The sequence below is a fragment of the Bubalus kerabau genome, chromosome 1, assembly GCF_029407905.1.
Source record: "Bubalus kerabau isolate K-KA32 ecotype Philippines breed swamp buffalo chromosome 1, PCC_UOA_SB_1v2, whole genome shotgun sequence".
NCBI lineage: Eukaryota > Metazoa > Chordata > Mammalia > Artiodactyla > Bovidae > Bubalus > Bubalus kerabau.
Genome location: NC_073624.1, coordinates 78047583 through 78073728, shown reverse-complemented (window position 1 = coordinate 78073728; position 26146 = coordinate 78047583). Strand labels below are relative to the sequence as shown.

Sequence of the window (26146 nt, the reverse complement as noted above, 5' to 3'; positions counted from 1 at the left end):
TTGACCTGCATACAGATTTCTCAAGAGGCAGGTCAGATGGTCTGGTATTCCCATTTCTTGAAGAATTTTCCACAGTTTGTTGTGATCCACACAGTCAAAGGCTTTGGCATAGTCAATAAAGCAGAAGTAGATGTTTTTCTGGAACTCTCTTTCTTTTCGATGATCCAACAGACGTTGGCAATTTGAGAAAGCTTCTGACATAGACATCAGAAGGGGGACAGAGAGTGCCCCACTCGCTAGTGTTAGCAAGGGAGCTATATACGTTTTTAAGTTGATTTTTAGAATAAACCAAAAGAATGTCTCAAGGTTGTAAAGATCTTACCAGACCCACACCCACAATTTACATTTTAAGATGACAGGATTAGAACTAACAATAGAAAGATCTTACCAGACCCACTCCCATAATTTACATTTTAAGATAACAGGATTCAGTTCAGTTCAGTTGCTCAGTCATTTCTGACTCTTTGCGACCCCATGGACTGCAGCACGCCAGGGTTCCCTGTCCATCACCAACTCCCAGGGTTTACTCAAACTTATTTCCATTGAGTTGGTGATGCCATCCAACCATCTCATCCTCTGTCATCCCCTTCTCCTCCTGCCTTCAATCTTTCCCAGCATCAGGGTCTTTTCTAATGAGTCAGTTCTTTGCATTGGGTGGCTAAAGTATTGGAGTTTCAGCTTCAGCATCAATCCTTCCAGGACTGATTTCCTTTAGGATAGACTGGTTGGATCTCCATGCAGTCCAAGCGACTCTCAAGAGTCTTCTCCAACACCACAGTTCAAAAGCAAAAGCATCAATTCTTCTGCGCTTAGCTCTCTTTATAGTCCAACTCTCACATCCATACATGACTGCTGGAAAAACTATAGCTTTGACTAGATGGGACCTTTGTTGGCAAAGTAATGTCTCTGCTTTTATAACATGCTGTCTAGGTTGGTCATGGCTTTACTTCCAAAGTGCAAGCGTCTTTTAATTTCATGGCTGCAATCACCACCTGCAGTGATTTTGGAGCCCCCGAAAATAAAGTCTGTCACTGTTTCCACTGTTTCCCCAACTATTTGGCATAAAGTGATGGGACCAGATACCATGATCTTAGTTTTCTGAATGTTGAATTTTAAGACAACTTTTTCACTCTCCTCTTTCACTTTGAAGCACAAGCTGGAATCCAGATTGCCAGGAGAAATATCAATAACCTCAGATATGCAGATGACACCACCCTTATGGCAGAAACAGAAGGAGAACTAAAGAGCCTCTTAATGAAAGTGAAAGCTTTATGTGACTAAGACTAAGTTCAGTTCAGTTCAGTCACTCAGTCATGTCCATCTCTTTTCGACCCCATGGACTGCAGCATGCCAGACTTCCCTGTACATCACCAACTCCTGGAGCTTACTCAAACTCATGTCCATTGAGTTGGTGATGCCACGCAACCATCTCATCCTCTGTCATTCCCTTCTCCTCATTAAGACTAAAGAATGTAGAGAAAAAAGACATTTGTTCTTTTTTCCTTCTTGAGAATTCTAAAACTCTATCTCCTCTTTGAAAGCCCCAGACTCCTTTCTCCTCCTTGGAGACCTGGAACTTCTTATCAACCTACCTAGAAATCGACTCTCTCATCTCTAGTGGCAAAGAATCTGCCTGACAATGCAGGAGACATGAGATGTGGGTTCCATCCCTGGGTCAGGAGGATCCCCCTGAGGAGGGCATGGCAACTCACTCCAGGATTCTTGCCTGGAAAATTCCATGGACAGAGGAGACTGGCGGGCGACAGTCCATAAGGTCATAAAGAGTCAGACACAACTGAAACAGCAGCACACATGCACGCACAGAAGAATAACAGAATATGCCACCCCAAAATCTTCCCTTTGGGCACAAGAATTATTTTGAGCTGAAGGCAACTGAGAAGGAGCAGATCCAGGAAAAGTTCTCTGTCCTCTCCCTATTTTCCTGAAAGCAGAACATAAATTTGTGCAGAAATTATCCTCAACAGCCCCAGACACTTATTAGCCCCCAAGAAAGGATCATAGGACTCTAGAAAGCAACCTTTACTGACTAGCTATTATCTTCTCTTAGTTTCTGATGTATTTACTACCCCACAACTTGGCACCTTAGAAGCCTAGTACTCTTTCACTCTGTCTTGTAGCCCCACAAAAATATATTGTTCTTTGGTTAAGATGATCTGGTAAGTCCAAATTCTAGCCACCTCATTGAGCTACTCATCCCTGCATTTCTCCAGAGCATATGTAGCATGTACATTTTAATACACTTGTTTGCTTTTATCTGTTAATCTGTCTTTTGTTACAGAGCCCCAGCCAAAAATTAAAAGAAAGGTAAAAGGAAACAAAATTTTCCTCCTGTACAGTTTCTAGTGATGAAGATGGGACAGTGAAAGGCTGGAATGCTCCCCTCTCCCTGGAGACTGCAGTTGAGATATGGGATAACCAACAACAGACCAGCAGAAAGTAAGAATTCTTACCATTTCAGTCTCCCAGCTTTCTATCTAGAGTGCACAGTCAAGAAAGGAGGATAACAATTTCTCCTTGTCTATTCCTATTCAAATTCACACTGGCAGGAGAAAAGCATTTGTGAAAATAGATCTTGAATTTTTACTTTTGTGAATTTGGTTTTGGTAATCAACACCTATGGTTATTGATCCTTAGCTTTCCAGAAGGAATCATGTTTCCCTTTGTCTCTGTCATTTGTCATAAGGATGAACAACCATAAGGTGAGAATCTCCATTTGTCTTGTTTTGTATCTTGAGAACTTGGCTTTGTAACCACTGAGAATATTCCCTCTGGCTTCTGCCAGTGGGGAGGTGGTGGGGAGCGGGGAGTTCAGGTTGTCTGCCAGACTTGCATCAGCAGCTAGCCAGCCAGCTAGGAGCTGAAGACATGAAGTGACAGGCAACATTCTTTTTGTCCAAACATGCTGGCTCTCAGGGGAGTTTGTCTTAATTCATAAGGGCCCTTTATGGCCTCTACCTTTGTTGCCTCATTTGTGAAGGAAAAACTCTCACAGCAGTATCACCTTCTGGTAACCCAGCTTAGGAGGATAGTGATTCAACGTGTCTCACTTTGTTGGAGATAGAGGTTTCTTTGCCACTTATGACAAGAAAAGTTTTGGCATTCCTAGGCTTTTCTGGAGTGGGCTCTGCATTTTAAGAGGGCTACATTTCTTAGGAGATGACTCTTGTGTCCATGGCTAAGCCCTAATACTGGTTTCAAGCCATAAAAACACTTATTGGTTTGGAGTCACAATTGAAATAGGTATATTGAAGATGGACTTTTACATCTAAAAGGATTTTTAAGAGAGCTCTCATTTTAAATAAATGTCCTATTGATACCAGTGGAAAGATCAGATGAAAAAAAGACGACAGAGAAATAGCTACAGAATAACACCTTTGTTAGTATGAGAAACACACACACACACTTTCTTAACAAGATTATGAGGGGAAGATAAGAGGATAAATTTCAAGAACTGCCGACATCTCTCAAGCAGGTGTAAAACTTACCTAAATGTTGATAGCCAAGGAATAGATTTTACAAAGATCCAGAAAATGCACAAGAAGACTTGATTTAATGTCCCTTATTCTATATAGCAGATCCCACCAGGTCCAGACCTCCTATATTTTGGGCCTGCACTACAAAAAAAAAAAAAAAAAAAAAATCATTGAACTATAAATTCCTAGTGTTAAAGAAAGGAAAAATGCTATAGATTTATCCTAGATTTCTGAAAATAGACAAATAAGCCCTTGAGTTCCATCTCATATAAAACCTACAGTCCTTTCTCAGTCCCTTGTAACTATTGATCTTACCATATCTTTGAAATGTAAGCATCCAAAGAGATCATTGTTGGCTAAAGCAATCATGGCACTAGAAACAAACAAAAAAGAGAGAGACTTTTTAAAAAGAACAAACTGCATTTGATATTTTCATAAGCTCCTTTGCCCCAAATTTTGCCCATTGGCTCTACAAGATTATTCATTAAAGACAAAATTCTTAATAGACTTTTCCAAAAATATTAGCAAAAGGCTTCAGTCATCTGAGGGGGTAAACTTAACTTGGTCCATTTGCAAGAAACACCATTAAATCCTTTATAAGTTAGTGAGTTTTATACTATTGTACTTGATACATGGCTAAAATTTTTAAATGAAAGTTATAAGATCTCTGTTTCCATCTGTTAATATCTATATGTCTATGTACCTCTATGTATGTATGGTCTGTACATAGAACATTTTTCTCCCTCTGGCTAGTAGTAATAAAAACTTGTGAAAGAGCTCTATTTAATTGGCTTAAAGAAAATATAAGTACTTATGTAAATTAAGATGTCAAATAAGTTTATGTTATCTCTACTAGATGCTTGAGATTATAAAATTGTAAATTCAACCTAAGAACTAATTTACAATAAAAATCATTTCTTTAATGTATGTAAACATCTTAGGAGGAAGAAAAGCCACGTTTAAATTTTTAAGTTCTTTGCTTCTGTGATTTTTGCTACTTGCCTGGTTTTTCAATAAGAAAAATAACTTAAAATGATTATTAATTTTTAATGTCTCATTAAATTTTCATGGCAACTCAAGCATAAGTGTTAAGAACACATGAATTAAATGGATATAAGTGGGAAGAATATTTGTAAATACATTTTGCAACTCTCATCATGTTTTATAAAATATGTCTGCTTAAAAAACATTTTCAAACTCTTTGTAACCTTAGTTTAAATGATGTATATTCATTGAATATCTAGCTCATTTCCAGATAAGAGGAAATGCTGAAACATTGTCAAATATAGGTTTATCTTCTTTTCACTTCGTTTTAGAGAAACTAAAGGTACTTGGGTCTGTTAATAACATTTTATTTTTGCCACTTTAAAACAATTGTACTATAAAAAGGCATAAGGGCCCAAAAGCCATGCAACTTGGACAAAAAATAAGTAGATAAAATTTCAAAAGAGCAAATAAGATAAAAGATGTGGGTTCTAGTAACAGAGTGCTAACACAGGAGAGAGGAGAAGGAAAATTATCAAAATGAAGGGAACCATATCCTTGTGGACTCCCTGGGGAAAAATCAACTTTAAAAAGTCCTGGAGGATTTCCCTGGTGCCACAGTGGATAAGAATCTGCCTGGCAATGCAGGGGACACAGGTTCGATCTCTGGTTGAGAAAGATTCTACATGCCACAGAGCAACTCAGCCTGTGTGCCACGACTACTGAGCCTGCCCTCTAGACCCTGCAGCCCACAACTACTGTGTCCACGTGCTGCAGCTACTGGAGCTGGAGCACCTGGAGCCTGTGTTCTTCAACAAGAGAAGCACCACAATGTGTGGCCTGCACACGGCAACGAAGAGCAGCCCCTCCTCACCACAACTGGAGAAAGTGCCCTTGCAGAGACAAAGACCCAACCAAAAATAAAAATCAATTAATCAATTAAAAAAACAATCTTAGAATACGTGTGTTATAGCCCAGCTTAAAAAAAAAAAAAAATGACCAGGAATGTCTGAACCTATTGAAAGGAATTTGACAACGCTGGCTGAGACTTTGGATAATGAATTAATACATGCATAAGTACATGGGAAACTAAGCAAACAGAGAGTAAGCCAATTGTTAATTCCAAGGAAACCAGGAAACTTAAGAATAGAAATACAACCAAACTATAAGATCATATTATACTCATCTGTGAGTATTTGTACATGCTTGTAAAGAGGAACAACAAGGCAAGGGGAGTTGAGAGAGCTAAATCCTCATCTTCCTTGTTGGAGATAAATAAAGAGTATCTATGATTGAAAATCAAAAATGAGTAAAATAATCATACTCTTATGACATATGGTTGTAATTGTGTGTGTCCTCAGTTGCTCAGTTGTGTCCAACTCCTTGCAACCCCAAGGACTGTATCCCACTAGGTTCCTCTGTCCATGGGATTATCCCAGCAAGAATACTGGAGTGGGTTGCCATTTCCTCCTCCAGAAGATCTTCTTGACCCAGGGATCAAACTCGAGTCTCCTGTGCCTCCTGCACTGACAGGCAGATTCTTTATCACTAAGCCACCTGGGAAGCCATATGGCTGTAATACTAGAATATAACTAAAGAAGCTGTTTGGTTGGTGCAAAAGTAATTGCAGTTTTGCATTGCTGAACTTTGCCATTTGATGTTAGAATACATTGTTAAATAAATGTGGTTATGTTATACATCATTTTGATGTGCCTTTCTTGCTTTATCTCTTTTTTTTTTTTTTTTGCTAATGACTTTACTTGCTATTTATTTTTTATTTATTTTAGACTATGGGAACAATATTAGACAAAAAGCAAATTCAAGTGATTTTTTTGATTCACATTCAATATGGGTCATAAAGCTGCAGAGACAACTCACAACATCAACAACGCATTTGGCTCAGGAACTGACAACAAACGTACAGTGCAGTGGTAGTCCAAGAAATTTTGCAAAGGAGAAAAGAGCCCTGACGTTGAGGAGTGCAGTGGCTGGCCGTCGGAAGTTGACAGCCACTAATTGAGAGCAATCATCGAAGCTGATCCTCTTACAACTACACAAGAAGCTGCTGAGGAACTCAATGTCGACCCTTCTATGTTCACTCTGCATTTGAAGCAAACTGGAAAGGTGAAAAAACTTAAAAAGTGAGTGCCTTAAGAGCTGACCAAAAATTTAAAAAATTGTTTTGAAGTGTTGTCTTCTCTTATTCTATGCAGCAACAATGAACCATTTCTCAATCAGATTGTAACGTGCGATGAAAAGTGGATTTTATACTACAACATGCAATGACCAACTCAGTGGCTGGATGGAGAAGTTCTAAACCACTATCCAAAGCCAAACTTGCACCAAAAAAGATCATGGTCACTGTTTGGTGGTCTTCTGTCGGTCTGATCCACTGCAGCTTTCTGAATCCTGGTGAAACCATTACATCTGAGAAGTATGCTCTGCAAATCAATGAGATATACTGAAAACTGCAATACCTGCAACCTGCGTTCAGGTTGATTCAGGCCAATCAACAGAGTGGGCCCAATTCTTTTCCACAACAATGCTCAACTTTATGTTCCACAACCAATACTTCAAAAGTTGAACAAATTGAGCTACAAAGTTTTGCCTCAACCTCCATATTCACTTGACCTCTCAACTGACTACCACTTGTTCAAGCAACTCAACAACTTTTTGCAGGGAAAACCCTTCCACAACCAGCAGGAGGCAGAGCTTTTCAGTTCAGTTCCCTTCAGTCGCTCAGTCGTGTCCGACTCTTTGCAACCTCATGAACTGCAGCACACCAGGCCTCCTTGTCCATCACCAACTCCTGGAGTCTACCCAAACCCATGTCCATTGAGTCGGTGATGCCATCCAACCATCTTATCCTCTGATGTCCCCTTCTCCTCCTGCCCTCAATCTTTCCCAACATCAAGGTCTTTTCAAATGAGTCAGCTCTTCACATCAGGTGCCTAAAGTATTGGAGTTTCAGCTTCAACATCAGTCCTTCCAGTGAACACCCAGGACTGATCTCCTTTAGGATGGACTAGTTGGATCTCCTTGCAGTCCAAGGGACTCTCAAGAGTCTTCTCCAACACCACAGTTCAAAAGCATCAATTCTTCAGTGCTCAGCTTTCTTTATAGTCCAACTCTCACATCCATACATGACCACTGTATGTATGAATACCTACATACCTTGACTAGACGGACCATAGCCTTGACTAGATGGACCTTTGCTGACAAAGTAATATCTCTGCTTTTTAATATGCTGTCTAGGTTGGTCATAACTTTCCTTCCAAGGAGTAAGCATCTTTTACTTTCATGGCTGCAATCACCATCTGCAGTGATTTTGGAGCCCAGAAAAATAAAGTCAGCCATCCAAAGCATAAATTTTTATGCTACAGAAATAAACAAATGTCTTTCATTGGCAAAAATGTGTTAACAGTAATGGTTCCTATTTTGATTAATAAAGATGTGTTTGAACCTAGTTATAATGACTTAAAATTCACAGTTCAAAAACACAATTTCTTTTGTACCAACCTATTAAAAATAGCTAAAGAAGTTGAAAGAGATTGCCTCTGCTGTTGGGAATTGGATGAGAAAGGTCAGGGCTATTTTTATCATTAAATTTATAACACCTCATTTGATTTTTAAAAATATACACATGTATTTTACGATTAAAAAATTAGTTTAAGATGGTAGAGTAGAAGGATGTGTGCTCATCTCCTCCTGCAAGAGCATCAAAATTTCAACTAGCTATTGAACAACCATTAAAGGAGGACACTGGAACCCACCAAAAAAAGATACCCCACATGCAAAGACAAAGAAGAAGCCACAACAAGCCAGTAGGAGGGGCGCAGTCATGATAAAACCAAATGCCATATCCTCCACGTGGGCAATCCACAAACTGAAGAACAATAATACCAATGAAGTTCTCCACTTTTGTGAAGGTTCTGAGCCCCACATCAGGCTTCTCAGTCTGGGGATCTGGCAAAGGGACAGGGAAATCCAGGAAATCTGACACTGAAGTCTAGCAGGATTTGATTACAGGACTTCCACAAGGCTGTAGGAAGCAGAGACTCTACTCTTAGAGAGCACAAACAAAAATCTTGAGAAGCAGACATAGAGAACAGACCTATGGACACCAGGGGAGAAGAGGAAGGAAAGGGTGAGATGTATGGAGAGAGTAACGTGGAAACTTACAATACCATATGTAAAATAGATAGCTAATGGGAATTTGCTGCAAGACTCAGGGAACTCAAACAGGGGCTATGTGACAATCTAGAAGTGTGGGATGGGGAGGGAGATGGGAAGGAGGTTCAAGAGGGAGGGGACATGGGTGTACCTATGGCTGATTCTTGTTGAGGTACGACAGAAAACCACAAAATTCTGTAAAGCAATTATTCTTCATTTAAAACAATAAATAAAGTGGGGGTAAAATATCTTGCATGCACCAAGACCCAGGGGAAAGGAACAGTGACCCTATAGGAGACTGAACCAGACCTATGTGCTGTCTGTGACATGTTGCAGGTTGTTGTATAAAATCCACTTTTTGTCACATGTCAAAATCCAATGTGTTGGAGGGTCTCCCATGGAGATGTGGGTCAGCAGTGGCTCACCACAGGGACTGGGACACCAGCAGTGGCAGTCCTGGAAGGTGCCCTTTAATGTAAGTCTTCTTGGAGGTGTCCATTAACCCTACCATAGAGCCACATCGACCCCAGGCCTGGGTCACCTCAGACCAAACAACCAACAGGGAGGGAGTGCAATCCCACCCATCAGCAAATAACTGGATTAAAGCTTTACTGAACATGGTCCTGCCCACCAGATCAGGACCCAGTTTTTCCCATGGCCAGTCCCTTTCATCAGGAAGCTTACACAAGCCTCTTAGCCTCATTAAACAGAGGGCAGACAGAAGAATCAAAAGAACCACAATCCCACAGCAGCTAGAATGAAAGCCATATTACAGAAAGTCAATCAGGATGAGAAAGCAGAGGGTTTTGTCCCAACTGAAGGAACAAGATAAAACTCCAGAAAAACGAGTAAATGAAGAGAACATAGGCAATCTTTTAGAAAAAGAATTCAGAATAATGATAATGAAGATGATCCAGGATCTTGGAAACAGAATGGAGAAGATACAAGAAATACTTACCAAAGACCTAGAAGAACTAAAGAACAAGTAGAGATGAATGATACACTAGAAGGAATCAACAGTAGAATAACTCAAGCAGAAGAAAGGATAAGTAACTTGGAAGACAGAATGGTAGAAATCACTGCCACAGAAGAGAATACAGAAAAAAGAAGGGAGGAAAAATGAAAATAGTCTAAGAGACCTCTGGGACAACATTAAACACACCAACATTTGCATTATAAAGGCCCCAGAAGGAAAAGAGAGAGAGAAAGGATATGAGAAAATATTTGAAGAGATAATAGCTGAAAACTTCCCTCACATGGGAAAGCAAATAGTCAACCACATCCAGGAAACACAGAGAGTTCCAGGCAGGATAAATCCAAGGAGGAACACATGGAGACACACAGTAATCAAACTGAAAAACTTAAAGAGAAAGATAAAATATTAAAAGAAACAAGGGGAAAATGATAACATACAAGGGAACTCCTATAACGTTATCAGCTAATTTTGCAACTGAAACTCTACAAGCAAGAAGGGAATGGCATGATATATTCAAAGTGATGAAAGGGAAGACCCTACAACCAAGAATACTCTACCCAACAAGACTCCTGTTCAGATTTGATGGAGAAATCAAAAGCTTTCCCAGACAAGCAGAAGTTAAGAGAATTCAGCACCACCAAACCAGTTTTACAACAAATGCTAAAAGAACTTTTCTAGGCAGGAAACACAAGAGAAGGAAAAGATCTACACAAAATAAACCCAAAACAATAAAGAATGTGGTAATAGGATCATGCATATCAATAATTACCTTAAATGTAAATGGATTAAATGCACCAACCAAAAGACATTGGCTGACTGGGTGGGTGAAAACATGTGCATGTATGCATTTCCATTTATAACATCACTCTACTTAACTCCCCAAATTGTATGTAATTATTTTATACTGTTAGGTTAATCATGTTTCCATTATGGCTTGCAATTGTAATTCTCTTTTATATTTTGTCTGGCTATTGATTGTGAAAACTGATAGGCATTTTTACTATTGTGGTTATGTAATTATTCACTTAATACCATTGTATCACGATTGGTCTACAGAAAATAATAGAATTCTATATCACTAAAACTACCATTTAATAGAAAAACCTGTAATAACTTTTTAAAATCCAGGTGCATATCAGAATTATCTTGGAATTTTTGAAAAATACAAATGCCCAGGTAAAGTTTTTTTTCCTCCAAAACTCCAGATATGTTTCTAATGAGCAGCCATGTTTAAAAACAACTGGACTATATGATTATGTTTTACTTGTATCTAGTTTGTTTCACTTTTTAAATTTCATATTCAGTGCTCCCATTTCATTTAGCTTATGTTTTCCAATATCTCCCATCTCGTTTTTATCTTTATCAATGTTCTTTCTCAAGCCTTTATCAAGTGTAGTAGAAAAGCTTTTGTAAACATATTATATAAATAGTATTTATAATATATATATTTTAAAAGTTGTGAATGTTTACCTAGCTAAAAAACTTACAACATTTGATTCCACTTGTTTGACTTAGTATGAATAGAATGCTAAATTTCTAATTAAAAAAACAAATGCACAACAAACAACATAGTTTTACTGTATAGAACAGGGAATTATAGTCAATATCTTGTAATAACCTATAATGGAAAATAATCTGAAAAGTAATATATGTGTATATGTATGACTGAATCACCATACTGTACACTTGAAACATTGTAAGTCAACTATCCTTCAATAAAATATTTATATTAAAAGGAAAAAAGTTTAAAATGTATTATGTAAGAAAAAGATATAAAAGATATACATCAGAATGTTTATAATGATTATCTATGAATATGCTTCAGAATTTTTATTTAATTTGTATATTTTGGCATTTTCCAAGTTTTCTTTCAACATATATTACTTTTGCAATTAGCAAAATAATAAATAATTATACATACAGAGAGGAGTGTGCGGAATCACTAAAAATAGAGTGATTTTTTTTTTTAAGTCCTCAACATTCCTCTGTGTATATAAACTCAGCTATATTGGTAGAATTATTCTGCCATTTAACTTTAAAATTAACCTTCTCTTATGTAGTTCATCTGTATCCAGATCAGTGGTCTCTTAAGCTTCAATGGAAAGGAGTTAAATATTATTTTTCACTGAGCTTCATGAGCTGGATTAAAATGGCATGTAAGTTATATAAAAAGAAACATGAGAGAATATCTCATAACAATGCTGTTTGGTTAGAATCATTTTTATTGTATAGTTAATTTATTAAAAAGTCTAAAAAATACTCTTGTAAGGATAGAATTTATAATTCTTGGAGTGAAAGACAAGTTGCCAAGCTCCTGGAACACTCTGTCCCATCCAGGCTTTCATTTGGGAGATTATATCACTGAAGGAGGATAAGCTGGGGAGAAAGATTTCCTGAGGCCAGGGGTAATTGAAGAGGCAAGTCTGGCGAGACCTAAGATGACAAGTGGTATCATGCTTGAAAAATGGGAGGACCCTGCATCCCACTCCCATGTGGCGCCCAGAGCGATGGCAAGAGGTCTCTTGGGTGGCCTGTGACTGCTGGGGAAAGCGAACATGAATTGCCCACCTTGGGAATCAATGAAGATTTGAGAAGGAGTTTCTGTCTTTCAGTGAACCATGTCAACTTGGGTAATAACTATTGTATGAACATCTCTGTGATGGACTGAAACTCTAAGGTCTTCCTCAAGCTTTCTGGACTCTGTTGTTTCTTGAGATGGTGGAAGTATCTGGGCAGGGGATTACCTAAAGAAGTTTCAAAAAACTATCGTTGACTCATCTTTTGGGGAAGTAGGGCTTAGAGACAAATTTTGTTTGATTTAGAGAAATAAAGCAAAGTGGTGGTTCTTGCACCCATTTATGGTATAGCAAATTTATGCCCTTTGTACTACCTGACCCAGACTTACCTTCTCTGAATGTAATGGGAGGGAATGTGACTGGAGAATATGACTGGAGAGTGGGAAGTGAAATGGTTTTTGGGAGCCATAGAGATGAAACTATTTTCATCTGGCTCTACCATTCCATGATTCAGGCTACCATTGACTCTGGAGGTAAGCCTGGGTGTTTCTGTTTTCAGTGATTCAGACCTCTCTGTCTTGATAATCTAGTTTCACTATAATCTGTCCCATCACTTTTTTGTTGTTGTTCCTGTAGTCCTGTTTTTCTCTATGAGCACAAAATTAAAATCTATTTGTGTCAGTATATGAGGGACATGAAAAACTGTATGAAGATAGATAATCTCAGAAAATCACTGACACTAGTAAATTAAAATTGTTTTAATCCTTTGATTAAAACAAAGAAAAGAAAACCTTCCAAGAACACATCTGTTTCTAGGGGAGAGGCACTGTGGGGCTCCTAGGCTTGCCGGAAGAACCCTGTTCCCTTGCCTGCCTTGGAGAGAGAGGACCCAAGGGCTGCTCAGCAGGCTGCCTCCTTTCCTGCTGAGATCCTCCTGGGGATCTCTGGGGGAGTTCGTGCCCCACCAGCTTCCCAGCAGGCTCTGGGAAGATAAGTTCCAACCTCTGAGTAGATGGAACTGGTCAGCAAGTGATGTCTCCGCTTTTTCTTAAATTAAAATCTATTTGTGTCAACATATGAAGGACATGAAAAGCTATATGAAAATAGCATAACCTCAGAAAGTATTAATAACTGACACTGGTAAATTAATTGACTGTATTAATGAAAAGAGGCATTGGAATGAGTTTTGTCAAAGACTGTAAATAGTCATTTGCTATGAAGTAGTGCCATTTTCTTGAAGCCATTATGGACCTTTGGAGACCATGGTCAGAGCAGCTGCACTGCTCTCATTACCCAGCTGATACTGTCCTTGTGTGGTTTGGCTCAGGGGTGCAGAGGACCTAATCTCATCTCTGCTGTGGCAGCATGGCTGCTAGGAGAATTTGGAAGAGGTACGGGAGATGGGAGGGCTGGCATGTGGGGTGGGGGACACAACTGGACTTTCCCAGGGAGCCCAGATGCTGAAAGCTTAAGATGGAATAATTTCTTACTCAATTAATGGAGCTGTGTAATAGCCCTGTGAAACAGCACCAGCATCCAGCTGCTCCCAGCAAGTCCAGCATCCTAGCCACAGGTCAGAGTGGCTCTCTGTGGGGACATTCCCTGACTCAGGGCAGTGCTTCACCCCAATCCAAAGCTAGCATTTTGTTGACCAGGTACTGGGTCATTGAAAAATGGTAAATGATTTGGGTTTGCCTAATCCAGACCACTGTATCCTTTTTGAGGATTAGTGACCACTTTCTATTCTTTTAGCTCTCAATGTCTCTGCAATTTAAGTTTCCACTCTTTGCAAAATAGATCAAACAAGCAAGATGCTTTCCTACGTCTCCTGACACCATCCAAACTCCAGAAATCATCTAACTTTTGTATTTAATTTACTCTCTGCTCTTGCTGTTTTTGTGTTTTGAGTCAGATACTCTTGGTTCATGGTCTTCCCAGGTGGCTCAGTGGTAAGGAATCTACCTGCCAAGCAGGAGATGTGGGTTTGATCCCTGGGTCAGGAACATCCCCTGGAGAAGGAAATGGACAGGGTATTTCCATTCTGAGTATTTATTTCCTCCAGTATTCTTGCCTGGGAAATCCCATAGACAGAGGAGCTTGGCAGGCTACACTCTATAAGGTTGCACAAGAGTCAGACACGACTTAGCAACTAAACAACAACACTGTTCATATTGAGAAAAAATATTACTACTTAATACACACAGGAGAAATTATTTCTACTGTGGAGTCAATATTGTGCTTTAAGAGTTACTGTAGTCTAGCACAGAGTTGCTGACCCATGAATGATCTTTAAGCCTAAAACAGTACCAGCTTAATAAATCTGCCAGGTACTTTACTGCTACTCACAGAGATTTTACCTTTCTTCATACTAGCCATGTTTCCTCAGTGGCTTAGCGGTAAAGAATCCACATGCAATGCAGGAGACACAGGAGATGTGTGTTTGATCCCTGGGTGGGGAAGATTACCTGGAGGAAGTCACGGCAGCCCACTTCAGTATTCTTGCCTGGAGAATCCCATGGACAGAGGAGCCTGGTGGGCTACAGTCCATAGGGTTGCAGAGTCGGACACGGTTGAAGCAACTGAGCACTCAAGCATACTTGCCATGCACTCACTCTCTTCTGTCTTCCTTGCTGCTGTCTCCTCAATGTGCTAGGCAGACAATGAAAAAAATATCAGGTTGTCTGGTGGCAAAGAGAACATTGGAGGGTGAACAGAACCAGACTGGGAAGCTTAATCCCCAAAACAGTGGAGTTCAGCAATTAATCTCAAAGACAATGGAAACTATTCATGACTATTAAACTGGAGAGTAACTGGATCAAAATTTTAAAAAACAAAACAAAATAACACTCTCAGTTGGATTCAGGGACTACTGCTACAAAACTGACAAGTAATCCACATGGCAGATACAGCAGGGAATGGATAGTAGAACTGGGGGGATTCAAGAGATATTTAAGAGGTTTGAATAATCAAGATTGGAGGTTATTTTGGGACACAGCAGAAAAAGGAAAGGTAAATAATACTAGCTTTTTTTTTCGTCAAATGCTTGCAAAGTGTTAGCCACTTAATAAACATTATTTATAATTCTTGCAGGGGTCTTAAAGATAGGTATTATGTCCATTTTACAAATGAAAAACTATATCTCCAGAGAAAAAAGTCACCTGCCCAAAGACATATAGATAGTTGAAAGATTGTTGTTGAATCATGCGACTACACTGGGATTCTTGGCCCCGGAGGAGAAGAATTCAATCCGGGGCCAGAGACGAGGCTTGATCGCTCAGAGCTTTTGTGTAATAAAGTTTTATTAAAGTATAAAGGAGATAGAAAAAGCTTCTGACATAGGCATCAGAAGGAGGTAGAAAGAGTACCCGCTTGCTAGTGTTAACAATGAAGTTATATAATCCAAAGGATGTCTGAGGTTGTAAAGACCTTATCAGACCCACTCCCATAATTTACATTTCAAGATAACACTGTCCTCAGGCAAGATACATCCTTGTAAAGACCAGGTCTACTCCCATAATTAACATTTTAAGATAACAGAAGGTTGAATCCAAAGACTGTCCTTAGGCAGGATACATTATTGTTATATAATCCTAAGGAATGTGGAGAAAGAAAAAAAGTTTGTCCTTTCTTCCTCCTTGAGAATTCCAGATCCCTCTCTCCTTGGGGACCCCTAGACTCCCTATCAACCTGCCTAGAAAATGACTTTCTCATAGTGAGTGGGAGATCCAGGAGTTAGACTCAGGTCAGGTCCATGGTCTTTTCAGTTTACCTCATTACCTTGAAGTTCAAATGAAAGGGAAGAAATTCCAATGCAACACTATTCTCAGCCCTTAACACACTATAACCTCTTTGTCTACCTCTTGCTGATTTTAGTTCCCAATATAGTTGTGCCAACTTATTTTATGTTTTTGTGTTTTTTTTTAAGTTTGATTTTCCTCTGAGAGTTTCATCTAACTCCAGGCAATGCCATTAAACAACCAGAGACTATTTAGAAATCAGTATTATTCTTTTTTTTTTTCTTAATCAGAGATGTTTCTTATTTGTTTATTTCAGGCTGTGCTGGGTCTTAACTGCTGCATGTGGCCTTTCTCCACTTGCAGTGAGTGGGGGCTACTCCCTAGTTGTGATGCTTGGGCCTCTGATTGACATGGCTTCTCTTGTACCACATGGTTCTAGGAGCTCTGGTTTCAGTAGCTGTGGCTCCTAGGCTCTAGTGTCTGGGCCCAGTAGTTGTGGCTCAGAGGTTTAGTTGCTCAGTGGCATCTGGGATCCTCCCAGACCAGGGATCCAACGCATGTCCCCTACATTGACAGGCAGATTTTTAACTCCTGGACCACTAAGTTCAGTTCAGTTCAGTCGCTCAGTCATGTCCGACTCTTTGTGACCCCGTGAATCACAGCATACCAGGCCTCCCTGTCCATCATCAACTCCCGAAGTTTACCCAAACTCATGTCCATAGAGTTGGTGATGCCATCCAGCCATCTCATCCTCTGTCATCCCCTTCTCCTCCTGCCCCCAAGCCCTCCCAGCATCAGAGTCTTTTCCAATGAGTCAACTCTTCGCATGAGGTGGCCAAAGTATTGGAGTTTCAGCTTCAGCATCAGTCCTTCCAATGAACACCCAGGACTGATCTCCTTTAGGATGGACTGGTTGGATCTCCTTGCAGTCCAAGGGACTCTCAAGAGTCTTCTCCAACACCACAGTTCAAAAGCATCAATTCTCCGGCGCTCAGCTTTAGACCACTAAAGGAGCCTCTAAAAAATCAATATTCTTAATGTATGTACAACTGATAATTATGGAAAGCTTTTGATTTCTTTGTGCATACTTCCTTTGTACTATTATTTCTGTTGTATTTAAATTTCCAGTGAAGGTTGCTCAGTCGTGTGTGACTCTTTGCGACCCCATGGACTATAGAGTCCATGGAATTCTCCAGGCCAGAATACTATGTAGCCTTTCCCTTTTCCAAGGGATCTTCCCAACCCAGGAATCGAACCCAGGCCTCCCACATTGCAGGCAGATTCCTTACTAGCTGAGCCACAAGGGAAGCTCAAGAATTCTGGAGTGGGTAGCCTATCCCTTTTCCAGCAGATCTTCTCAACCCAAGAATCGAATTGGGGTCTCCTGCATTGCAGGTGGATTCTTTACCAACTGAACTATGAGGGAAGCCCTTAAACTTCCAGGGTCAATGCAATCAGAACTTAGGGTGGATTTCACTTCTTTTCACATTGTGAACAAATATTTCCCTTCCCACATAGGTCGGGTTACAAAAATCATTTCTCAATTTGCACAAAAAGTGGGCATTCATCATTGAGAAACTATCATGAAATAGGTAGCCAATTTTTTAAACATGTGATAAAACATAATCCTATTTACAAAGAGATGGAAATGTTCCTGTTTTAGTTTCCTCTTTCTAGAAGAGTATTCTGATTTCACTTCTCTGTTAAGTATGACTTTGGGGTTTAAGGATTGGTTGGATCTTTTTATATATGTCAATGCAACTGCAAGATCATTAAATTTCTCTCACTGAACTAGAAAGCAGTAATTTCAATCTGTAAATTAGCTCTGGTAACATCACACAGTGTTGGGAGAGAGAATAAATTGTTGCAAATAGGGGAATAAGGTCATGTACTTGGGTTGTATTTTTGCCCCACTCCACAAACATTTTATTCTCCCCTTAGGAAGTAAATAAGATAATATGCTAATCTTATTAACAACAATTTATCTGTACACATTGAATTAAAGATGATTCTGTTCTCCCTTTGACATCACTCCAAGTTGTTTAAGATTCAGCCACACATTTTCTCAGCCCAACCCCTCACCTCAGGTCAACTTCATACCTCTCTGAGTTGGCTGCTTGCTGGCATGTGAGTGGTCTATTTCCAACTCAGTCAAATAGGAACTGAACTCACAAACATAGGACCATTTTCACATTGTCTCACATGACCTGACCCAAAGATGATAAGGGCTAGTATTGGTGCCTTACACTTTTATTTTGGGAAATAGTTTTCTTGATTGTCAATTCAAAAGGATTTTCAATTAAAGAATAACTTCAGATCAGATCACTCAGTCGTGTCCGACTCTGCGACCCCATGAATCGCAGCACGGCAGGCCTCCCTATCCATCACCAACTCCCGGAATTCACTGAGACTCACGTCCATCGAGTCAGTGATGCCATCCAGCCATCTCATCCTCTGTCGTCCCCTTCTCCTCCTGCCCCCAATCCCTCCCAGCATCAGAGTCTTTTCCAATGAGTCAACTCTTCGCATGAGGTGGCCAAAGTACTGGAGTTTCAGCTTTAGCATCATTCCTTCCAAAGAAATCCCAGGGCTGATCTCCTTCAGAATGGACTGGTTGGATCTCCTTGCAGTCCAAGGGACTCTCAAGAGTCTTCTCCAACACCACCGTTCAAAAGCATCAATTCTTCAGCCCTCAGCCTTCTTCATAGTCCAATTCTCACATCCATACATGACCACAGGAAAAACCATAACCTTGACTAGACGAACCTTTGTTGGCAAAGTAATGTCTCTGCTTTTGAATATGCTATCTAGGTTGGTCATAACTTTCCTTCCAAGGAGTAAGCGTCTTTTAATTTCATGGCTTCAGTCACCCTCTGTAGTCATCTTGGAGCCCAGAAAAATAAAGTCTGACACTGTTTCCACTGTTTCCCCATCTATTTCCCATGAAGTGGTGGGACCGGATGCCATGATCTTTGTTTTCTGAATGTTGAGCTTTAAGCCAACTTTTTCACTCTCCACTTTCCCTTTCATCAAGAGGCTTTTCAGTTCCTCTTCACTTTCTTCCATAAGGGTGGTGTCATCTGCATATCTGAGGTTATTGATATTTCTCCCGGCAATCTTGATTCCAGTTTGTGTTTCTTCCAGTCCAACGTTTCCTCATAATGTACTCTGCATAGAAGTTAAATAAACAGGGTGACAATATACAGCCTTGATGAACTCCTTTTCCTATTTGGAACCAGTCTGTTGTTCCATGTCCAGTTCTAACTGTTGCTTCCTGACCTGCATACAAATTTCTCAAGAGGCAGATCAGGTGGTCTGGTATTCTCATCTCTTTCAGAATTTTCGACAGTTTATTGTGATCCACACAGTCAAAGGCTTTGGCATAGTCAAGAAAGCAGAAATAGATGTTTTTCTGGAACTCTCTTGCTTTTTCCCTGATCCAGCAGATGTTGGCAATTTGATCTCTGGTTCCTCTGCTTTTTCTAAAACCAGCTTGAACATCAGGAAGTTCACGGTTCACATATTGCTGAAGCCTGGCTTGGAGAATTTTGAGCATTACTTTACTAGCGTGTGAGATGAGTGCAATTGTGTGATAGTTTGAGCAATCTTTGGCATTGCCTTTCTTTGGGATTGGAATGAAAACTGACCTTTTCCAGTCCTGTGGCCACTGCTGAGTTTTCCAAATTTGCTGGCATATTGAGTGCAGCACTTTCACAGCATCATCTTTCAGGATTTGGAATAGCTCCACTGGAATTCCATCACCTCCACTAGCTTTGTTCGTAGTGATGCTTTCTAAGGCCCACTTGACTTCACATTCCAGGATGTCTGGCTCTAGGTCAGTGATCACACCATCGTGATTATCTGGGTCATGAAAATCTTTTTTGTACAGTTCTTCTGTGTATTCTTGCCATCTCTTCTTAATATCTTCTGCTTCTGTTAGGTCCATACCATTTCTGTCCTTTATCGAGCTCATCTTTGCATGAAATGTTCCTTTGGTATATCTGATTTTCTTGAAGAGATCCCTAGTCTTTCCCATTCTGTTGTTTTCCTCTATTTCTTTGCATTGATCGCTGAAGAAGGCTTTCTTATCTCTTCTTGCGATTCTTTGGAACTCTGCATTCAGATGTTGATATCTTTCCTTTTCTCCTTTGCTTTTCACTTCTCTTCTTTTCACAGCTATTTGTAAGGCCTCCCCAGACACCCATTTTGCTTTTTTGCATTTCTTTTCCATGGGAATGATCTTGATCCCTGTCTCCTGTACAATGTCACGAACCTCATTCCATAGTTCATCAGGCACTCTATCTCTCAGGTCTAGGCCCTTAAATCTATTTCTCACTTCCACTGTATAATCATAAGGGATTTGATTTAGGTCATACCTGAATGGTCTAGTAGTTTTCCCTACTTTCTTCAATTTCAGTCTGAATTTGGCAATAAGGAGTTCATGGTCTGAGCCACAGTCAGCTCCTGGTCTTGTTTTTGCTGACTGTATAGAGCTTCTCCATCTTTGGCTGCAAAGAATATAATCAATCTGATTTCTGTGTTGACCATCTGGTGATGTCCATGTATAGAGTCTTCTCTTGTGTTGTTGGAAGAGGGTGTTTGCTATGATCAGTGCATTTTCTTGGCAAAACTCTATTAGTCTTTGCCCTGCTTCATTCCGTATTGCAAGGCCAAATTTGCCTGTTACTCCAGGTGTTTCTTGACTTCCTACTTTTGCATTCCAGTCCCCTAGAATGAAAAGGACATCTTTTTTGGGTGTTAGTTCTAAAAGGTCTTGTAGCTCTTCATAGAACCGTTCAATTTCAGCTTCTTCAGCATTACTGGTTGGGGCGTAGACTTGGATTACGGTGATATTGAATGGTTTACCTTGGAAACGAACAGAGATCATTCTGTCGTTTTTGAGATTGCATCCAAGTACTGCATTTCAGACTCTTTTGTTGACCATGATGGCCACTCCATTTCTTCTGAGGGATTCCTGCCCGCAGTAGTAGGTATAATGGTCATCTGAGTTAAATTCACCCATTCCAGTCCATTTCAGTTTGCTGATTCCTAGAATGTCGACATTAACTCTTGCCATTTCTTGTTTAACCACTTCCAATTTGCCTTGATTCATGGACCTGACATTCCAGGTTCCTATGCAATATTGCTCTTTAGAGCATCGGACCTTGCTTCTGTCACCAGTCACATCCACAGCTGGGTATTGTTTTTGCTTTGGCTCCATCCCTTCATTCTTTCTGGAGCTATTTCTCCACTGATCTCCAGTAGCATATTGGGCACCTACTGACCTGGGGAGTTTCTCTTTCAGTATCCTATCATTTTGCCTTTTCATACTGTTCATGGGGTTCTCAAGGCAAGAATACTGAAGTGGTTTGCCATTCCCTTCTCCAGTGGAAATGCTATATGAACATATAGAATGGTAAACTCTAACCTGCTTTAAAAAAAAATGAACGGATGCTTTAACTTCTAGGAAGTTAAGACACATCTACTTTTCCTCATAAGTATGCATCTTCTAATGAGAAAATTTACACATGCTCACATACGTACACACATGAGTAATTTTTGTAAAAAAATAATGGGAATAAAATAAACCTAAATATAGAAAAACTACACCTAAAATTACCTTCCTCATGTAAAAAATTTAATCCACCACAAGTCAAATATCCTCGATGTTATTTGGTTTAGATCTGAATTTCATGCCAGGACTACTGACTTGGCCTGACTTAGCTTTCTAAGTAGTCTCTTTCCCTCCAGTTTCTCTTCCCTCCAACCCACTCTTCATCGAGTAAGCCAACCTTGAACACAGAGAATGCAGAGCTTATGGCAGGCATATGTCAATCACACATAATCTACTTTACTGTCTATTCTGAGATTTGCTGTCATGTTGTCCTCAGATTCATCACGATGAGGTACTTGAGGTCTTATGCCCCTTTGAGGTTTCTCCTCTGCCCTCTCAGAAAGGACATTCATGTGTACAGTGTATATATTCAACAAAATTTGTAAATTCCTGTATATAAGTATACTCCACCTACAATTAAGGTGTTATTCTTCTCTCTTGATCACCTGCATTACAATAATGTTTTGATATAACAAATGATGCAGGGAAGTAATCCAAGCTTACAAATAAATACTAGCAACATACTACAGAAGGATGTGCTTCTCCAACTGGAGGCAACAATTACAAAAGGTAACCTAGAATTTCAAAGACAGAATCGCCTTTTAAATAAAGAGTCAACTTAGGTCTCCAGAATAATGAGAAATAAGGCCATATGTTTGAGACAAAAGATTACTTATGCCAATATACTCAAGCCAATTCAGAAGGTATGATTCAACACTAACATTAGTAAAAGAAAAAATTTTCTACTTCAATTGTCAAGAAATTATGGATGAAGAAAAAGAGATCAAAACACAAACACAGGAGTAGACACAGAACAAAGAGGGAGAACCAACAAAACCCGAACCCACAGAATCCTAAAACACTTACACTGTGTTATTTACAAGAACAGAACGTGAAGACAAGTGGGAGAAGAAGACGAATGCTGCTGATGAGACCAAGCTTTCAGAATTTGGGAAATGAAGAACAGACACATCAACTACTCTCATTTCTAGAGAACCCCTGACAGTTACAGACAGATAACACTTCCTCTTTTCAAGACCACCCTGCTATTTTTCCTTAGTATCATATAATGTTTCTGATTCAACGTCCTCAATTCTTAGCAGGAACTGGAGTTAGCGATACCTACTTCTGCTTCTCAAACTGGAGTATCATTCTTTATGTACATTATATGTGTGTTTTAGGGCTTCTTGGGTGGCGCTAGTGGTAAAGAACCTGCATGCCAATGCAGGAGATGTGAGAGACAAGGATTTGATTCCTGGATTGAGAAGATCCCCTGGAGGAGGGCATGGCAACCCACTCCAGTATTCTTGCCTGGAGAATCCCATGGACACAGGAGCCTGATGTTATAACTGTATACAGTCCATGGGGTCACAAAGAGTCAGACATGACTGAAGCGACTTAGCATGCATGTAAGTTTTAAATAATCCTGACTCAGTGTCTATTGTATATATATATTTCTTAATGTTTAAGGAAATGTACAGCGTAGTGCATTCCTTTTGTATCACACATATACGATGGGGCATGCAGCCACGGTGAAGTCTCCAGAAGACTTCCATCTCAGTTACAGCCTTTGAAAACAGAGATTCCTGGAAATAACATTACTGATCATAAGCTAAACTTCTTTTGAAATTCACTAAAGATTAGGTCTGTGCTTGGTATCACTCCAAAATTGGTCACTTTCCTATTATGTACCATATGCTAAAAATAAAAAGCATTTGGAGGGGGGGAATATACAGAATGTTCCAATGTTCATGGGAAATTTTTCTTTCTAGCCCCCAGTGGAGGTTGGAAGGAAGGTTTTTACAGTAGCAGTAACCTCTCTTGTACTTCTGCTTTATTGACTACACCAAAGCCTTTGACTGTGTGGATCACAACAAACTGGAAAATTCGTTAAGAGATGGGAATATCAGACCGCCTTGCCTGCCTCCTAAGGAATCTGCATTCGGGTCAAGAAGCAACTGTTAGAAATGGACATGGAACAACAGAATGGTTCCAAAATGGGAAAGGAGTACGTCAAGGCTGTATATTGTCACCCTGCTTATTTAACTTATATGCAGGGTACATCATGAGAAATGCTGGACTGGAAGAAGCACAAGCTGGAATCAAGATTGCCAGGAGAAATATCAATAATCTCAGATATATAGATGACACCACCTTTATGGCAGAAAGTGAAGAACTAAAGAGCCTCTTGATGAAAGTGAAAAAGGAGAGTGAAACTCAACATTCAAAAAGCTAAGATCATGGCATCCGGTCCCATCACTTCATGGAAAATAGATGGGGAAACAATGGAAACAGTGACAGACTTAATTTTGGGGGGCTCCAAAATCACTGCAGATGGTATCTGCAGTCACAAAATTAAAAGACACTTGCTTTTTGGAAAAAACTGTGACCAACCTAGACAGCATATTAAAAAGCAGAGACATCACTTTACCAACAAAGGTCCATCTAGTAAAAGCTATGGTTATTCCAGTACTCATGTATGGATGTGAGAGTTGGACTATAAAGAAAGCTGAGGGCTGAAGAATTGATGCTGTTGAGTTGTGGTGTTGGAGAAGACTCTTGAGAGTCCCTTGGACTGCAAGGAAATCCAACTAGTCCATCCTAAAGGAAATCAGTCCTGAATATTCATTGGAAGGACTCATACTGAAGCTGAAACTCCAATACTTTGGCCACCTGATGCAAAGAATGGACTCATTGAAAAAGACCCTGTTGCTGGGAAAGACTGAAGGCAGGAGAAGGGGACAACAGAGGATGAGACTGTTGGATGACATCACTGACTCGATGGACATGAGTTTGAGCAAGCTCTGGGAGTTGGTGATGGACAGGGAAGCCTGGTGTGCTGCAGTCCATGGGGTCACAAGAGTCGGACTAGACTGAGCGACTGAACTGAGCCTCACTTGTTGCAGAGCATGGGCTCTAGGGCACGTGGGTTTCAGTAGTGGCAGTGCTCATACTCGATTAGTTTTTTATGTGAATTTCTCCTTCGTTCATTTTTAAGAAAACAAACAAACAACAACAACAAAAGAACTTCTCTTGTTGTCCAGTGGTTAAGAATCCACCTTGCCAAAAAAGCAGACTCACAGAGAACAAATTAGTGGTTACCACTTGCCTGGAGAATCCCAGGGACGGGGGAGCCTGGTGGGCTGCCGTCTATGGGGTCACACAGGGTCGGACACAACTGAAGCCACTTAGCAGCAGCAGCAGCAGCAGTGGGGATAGGGAATGGGGAAGGGCAACACTGGAGTAGGGAATTTTTAAAAGGTTATTATGGGATTATATGAAATGTGTGTGAAACTTCTGAAAATTTTAAAGCACTGTAGAATTTTTTAAATAAAATAAAATACAAATTTTAATTAAAAAAAAAAAAAAAGAATCCACCTTGCAATGTGGGGGATGCAGGTTCGATCTCTGGTCAGGGAATTAAGATCCCACCTGCTGCAGATCAATTAAGCTTGCATGCCACAGCTAGGACCAAATGCAGCCAATTAAATAAGCAAACAAAACAAAAAACCCAAGACTTTCCTTGTGGTTCAATGGATAAGAATCTGCCTGCCAATGCAGGGGACATAGGTTCGATTCCTGGTGCAGGAAGATTTCACATCTGCTGGGCAACCAAGCCCGGAGAAACAGTGGAAACAGTGTCAGACTTTATTTTGGGGGGCTCCAAAATCACTGCAGATGGTGACTGCAGCCATGAAATTAAAAGACGCTTACTCCTTGGAAGAAAAGTTATGACCAACGTAGACAGCATATTCAAAAGCAGAGACCTTACTTTGCCAACAAAAGTCCGTCTAGTCAAGGCTATGGTTTTTCCAGTGGTCACATATGGATGTGAGAGTTGGACTATGAAGAAAGCTGAGTGCTGAAGAATTGATGCTTTTGAACTGTGGTGTTGGAGAAGACTCTTGGGAGTCCCTTGGACTGCAAGGAGATCCAACCAGTCCATTCTGAAGGAGATCAATCCTGGGATTTCTTTGGAAGGAATGATGCTAAAGCTGAAACTCCAGTACTTTGGCCGCCTCATGTGAAGAGTTGACTCATTGGAAAAGACTCTGATGCTGGGAGGGATTGGGGGCAGGAGGAGAAGGGGATGACAGAGGATGAGATGGCTGGATGGCTTCACTGACTCGATGGATGTGAGTCTCAGTGAACTCTGGGAGTTGGTGATGGACAGGGAGGCCTGGCGTGCTGCGATTCATGGGGTCGCAAAGAGTCAGACACGACTGAGTGACTAAACTGAACTGAACTGAAGCCCAAGTACTACAACTACCAAGCCTACATGCCTTGGAGACCAAGCGCCCTTACAGCCCATGTGCCATAGAGCCCTTGCTCCACAAGAGAAGTGACTTCAGTGAGAAGCCTGAGCACTGCAACTCCAGAGTAACCCCCAGCTTGCTGCAACTATTGAAAGCCCAAGTATAGCAACTAGGATCAAGCACAGCCAAAAGTAAAAAATAACTTTTTAAAAAAAGAAATGTTTTAACCGTTTTATTGAGGTGTAAATAGCATACAATAAACTACACATTTTTAAAGCATACAATTTGATACATTTTTATGTATTCATACACTCATGAGACCATCACCACAGTCAAAAGAATGAACATATTCTTCACTTCCAAAAGATTCCTCTTGTTCCTTCACCAAGCATGTGC

General features: G+C 40.2%; 1 long non-coding RNA gene across 1 annotated transcript; it reads right to left on the bottom strand.

The window, feature by feature from the left end:
* Positions 1-1826: 1826 nt before the first annotated feature.
* LOC129651569 (uncharacterized) lies at positions 1827-15499 on the bottom strand. The gene is made up of 5 exons (XR_008714204.1): positions 15302-15499; positions 14609-14792; positions 3810-3867; positions 3507-3635; positions 1827-1942 (listed from the first exon to the last, which is right to left on the bottom strand). It is a non-coding gene; the product is annotated as an uncharacterized LOC129651569 (long non-coding RNA).
* Positions 15500-26146: the final 10647 nt, after the last annotated feature.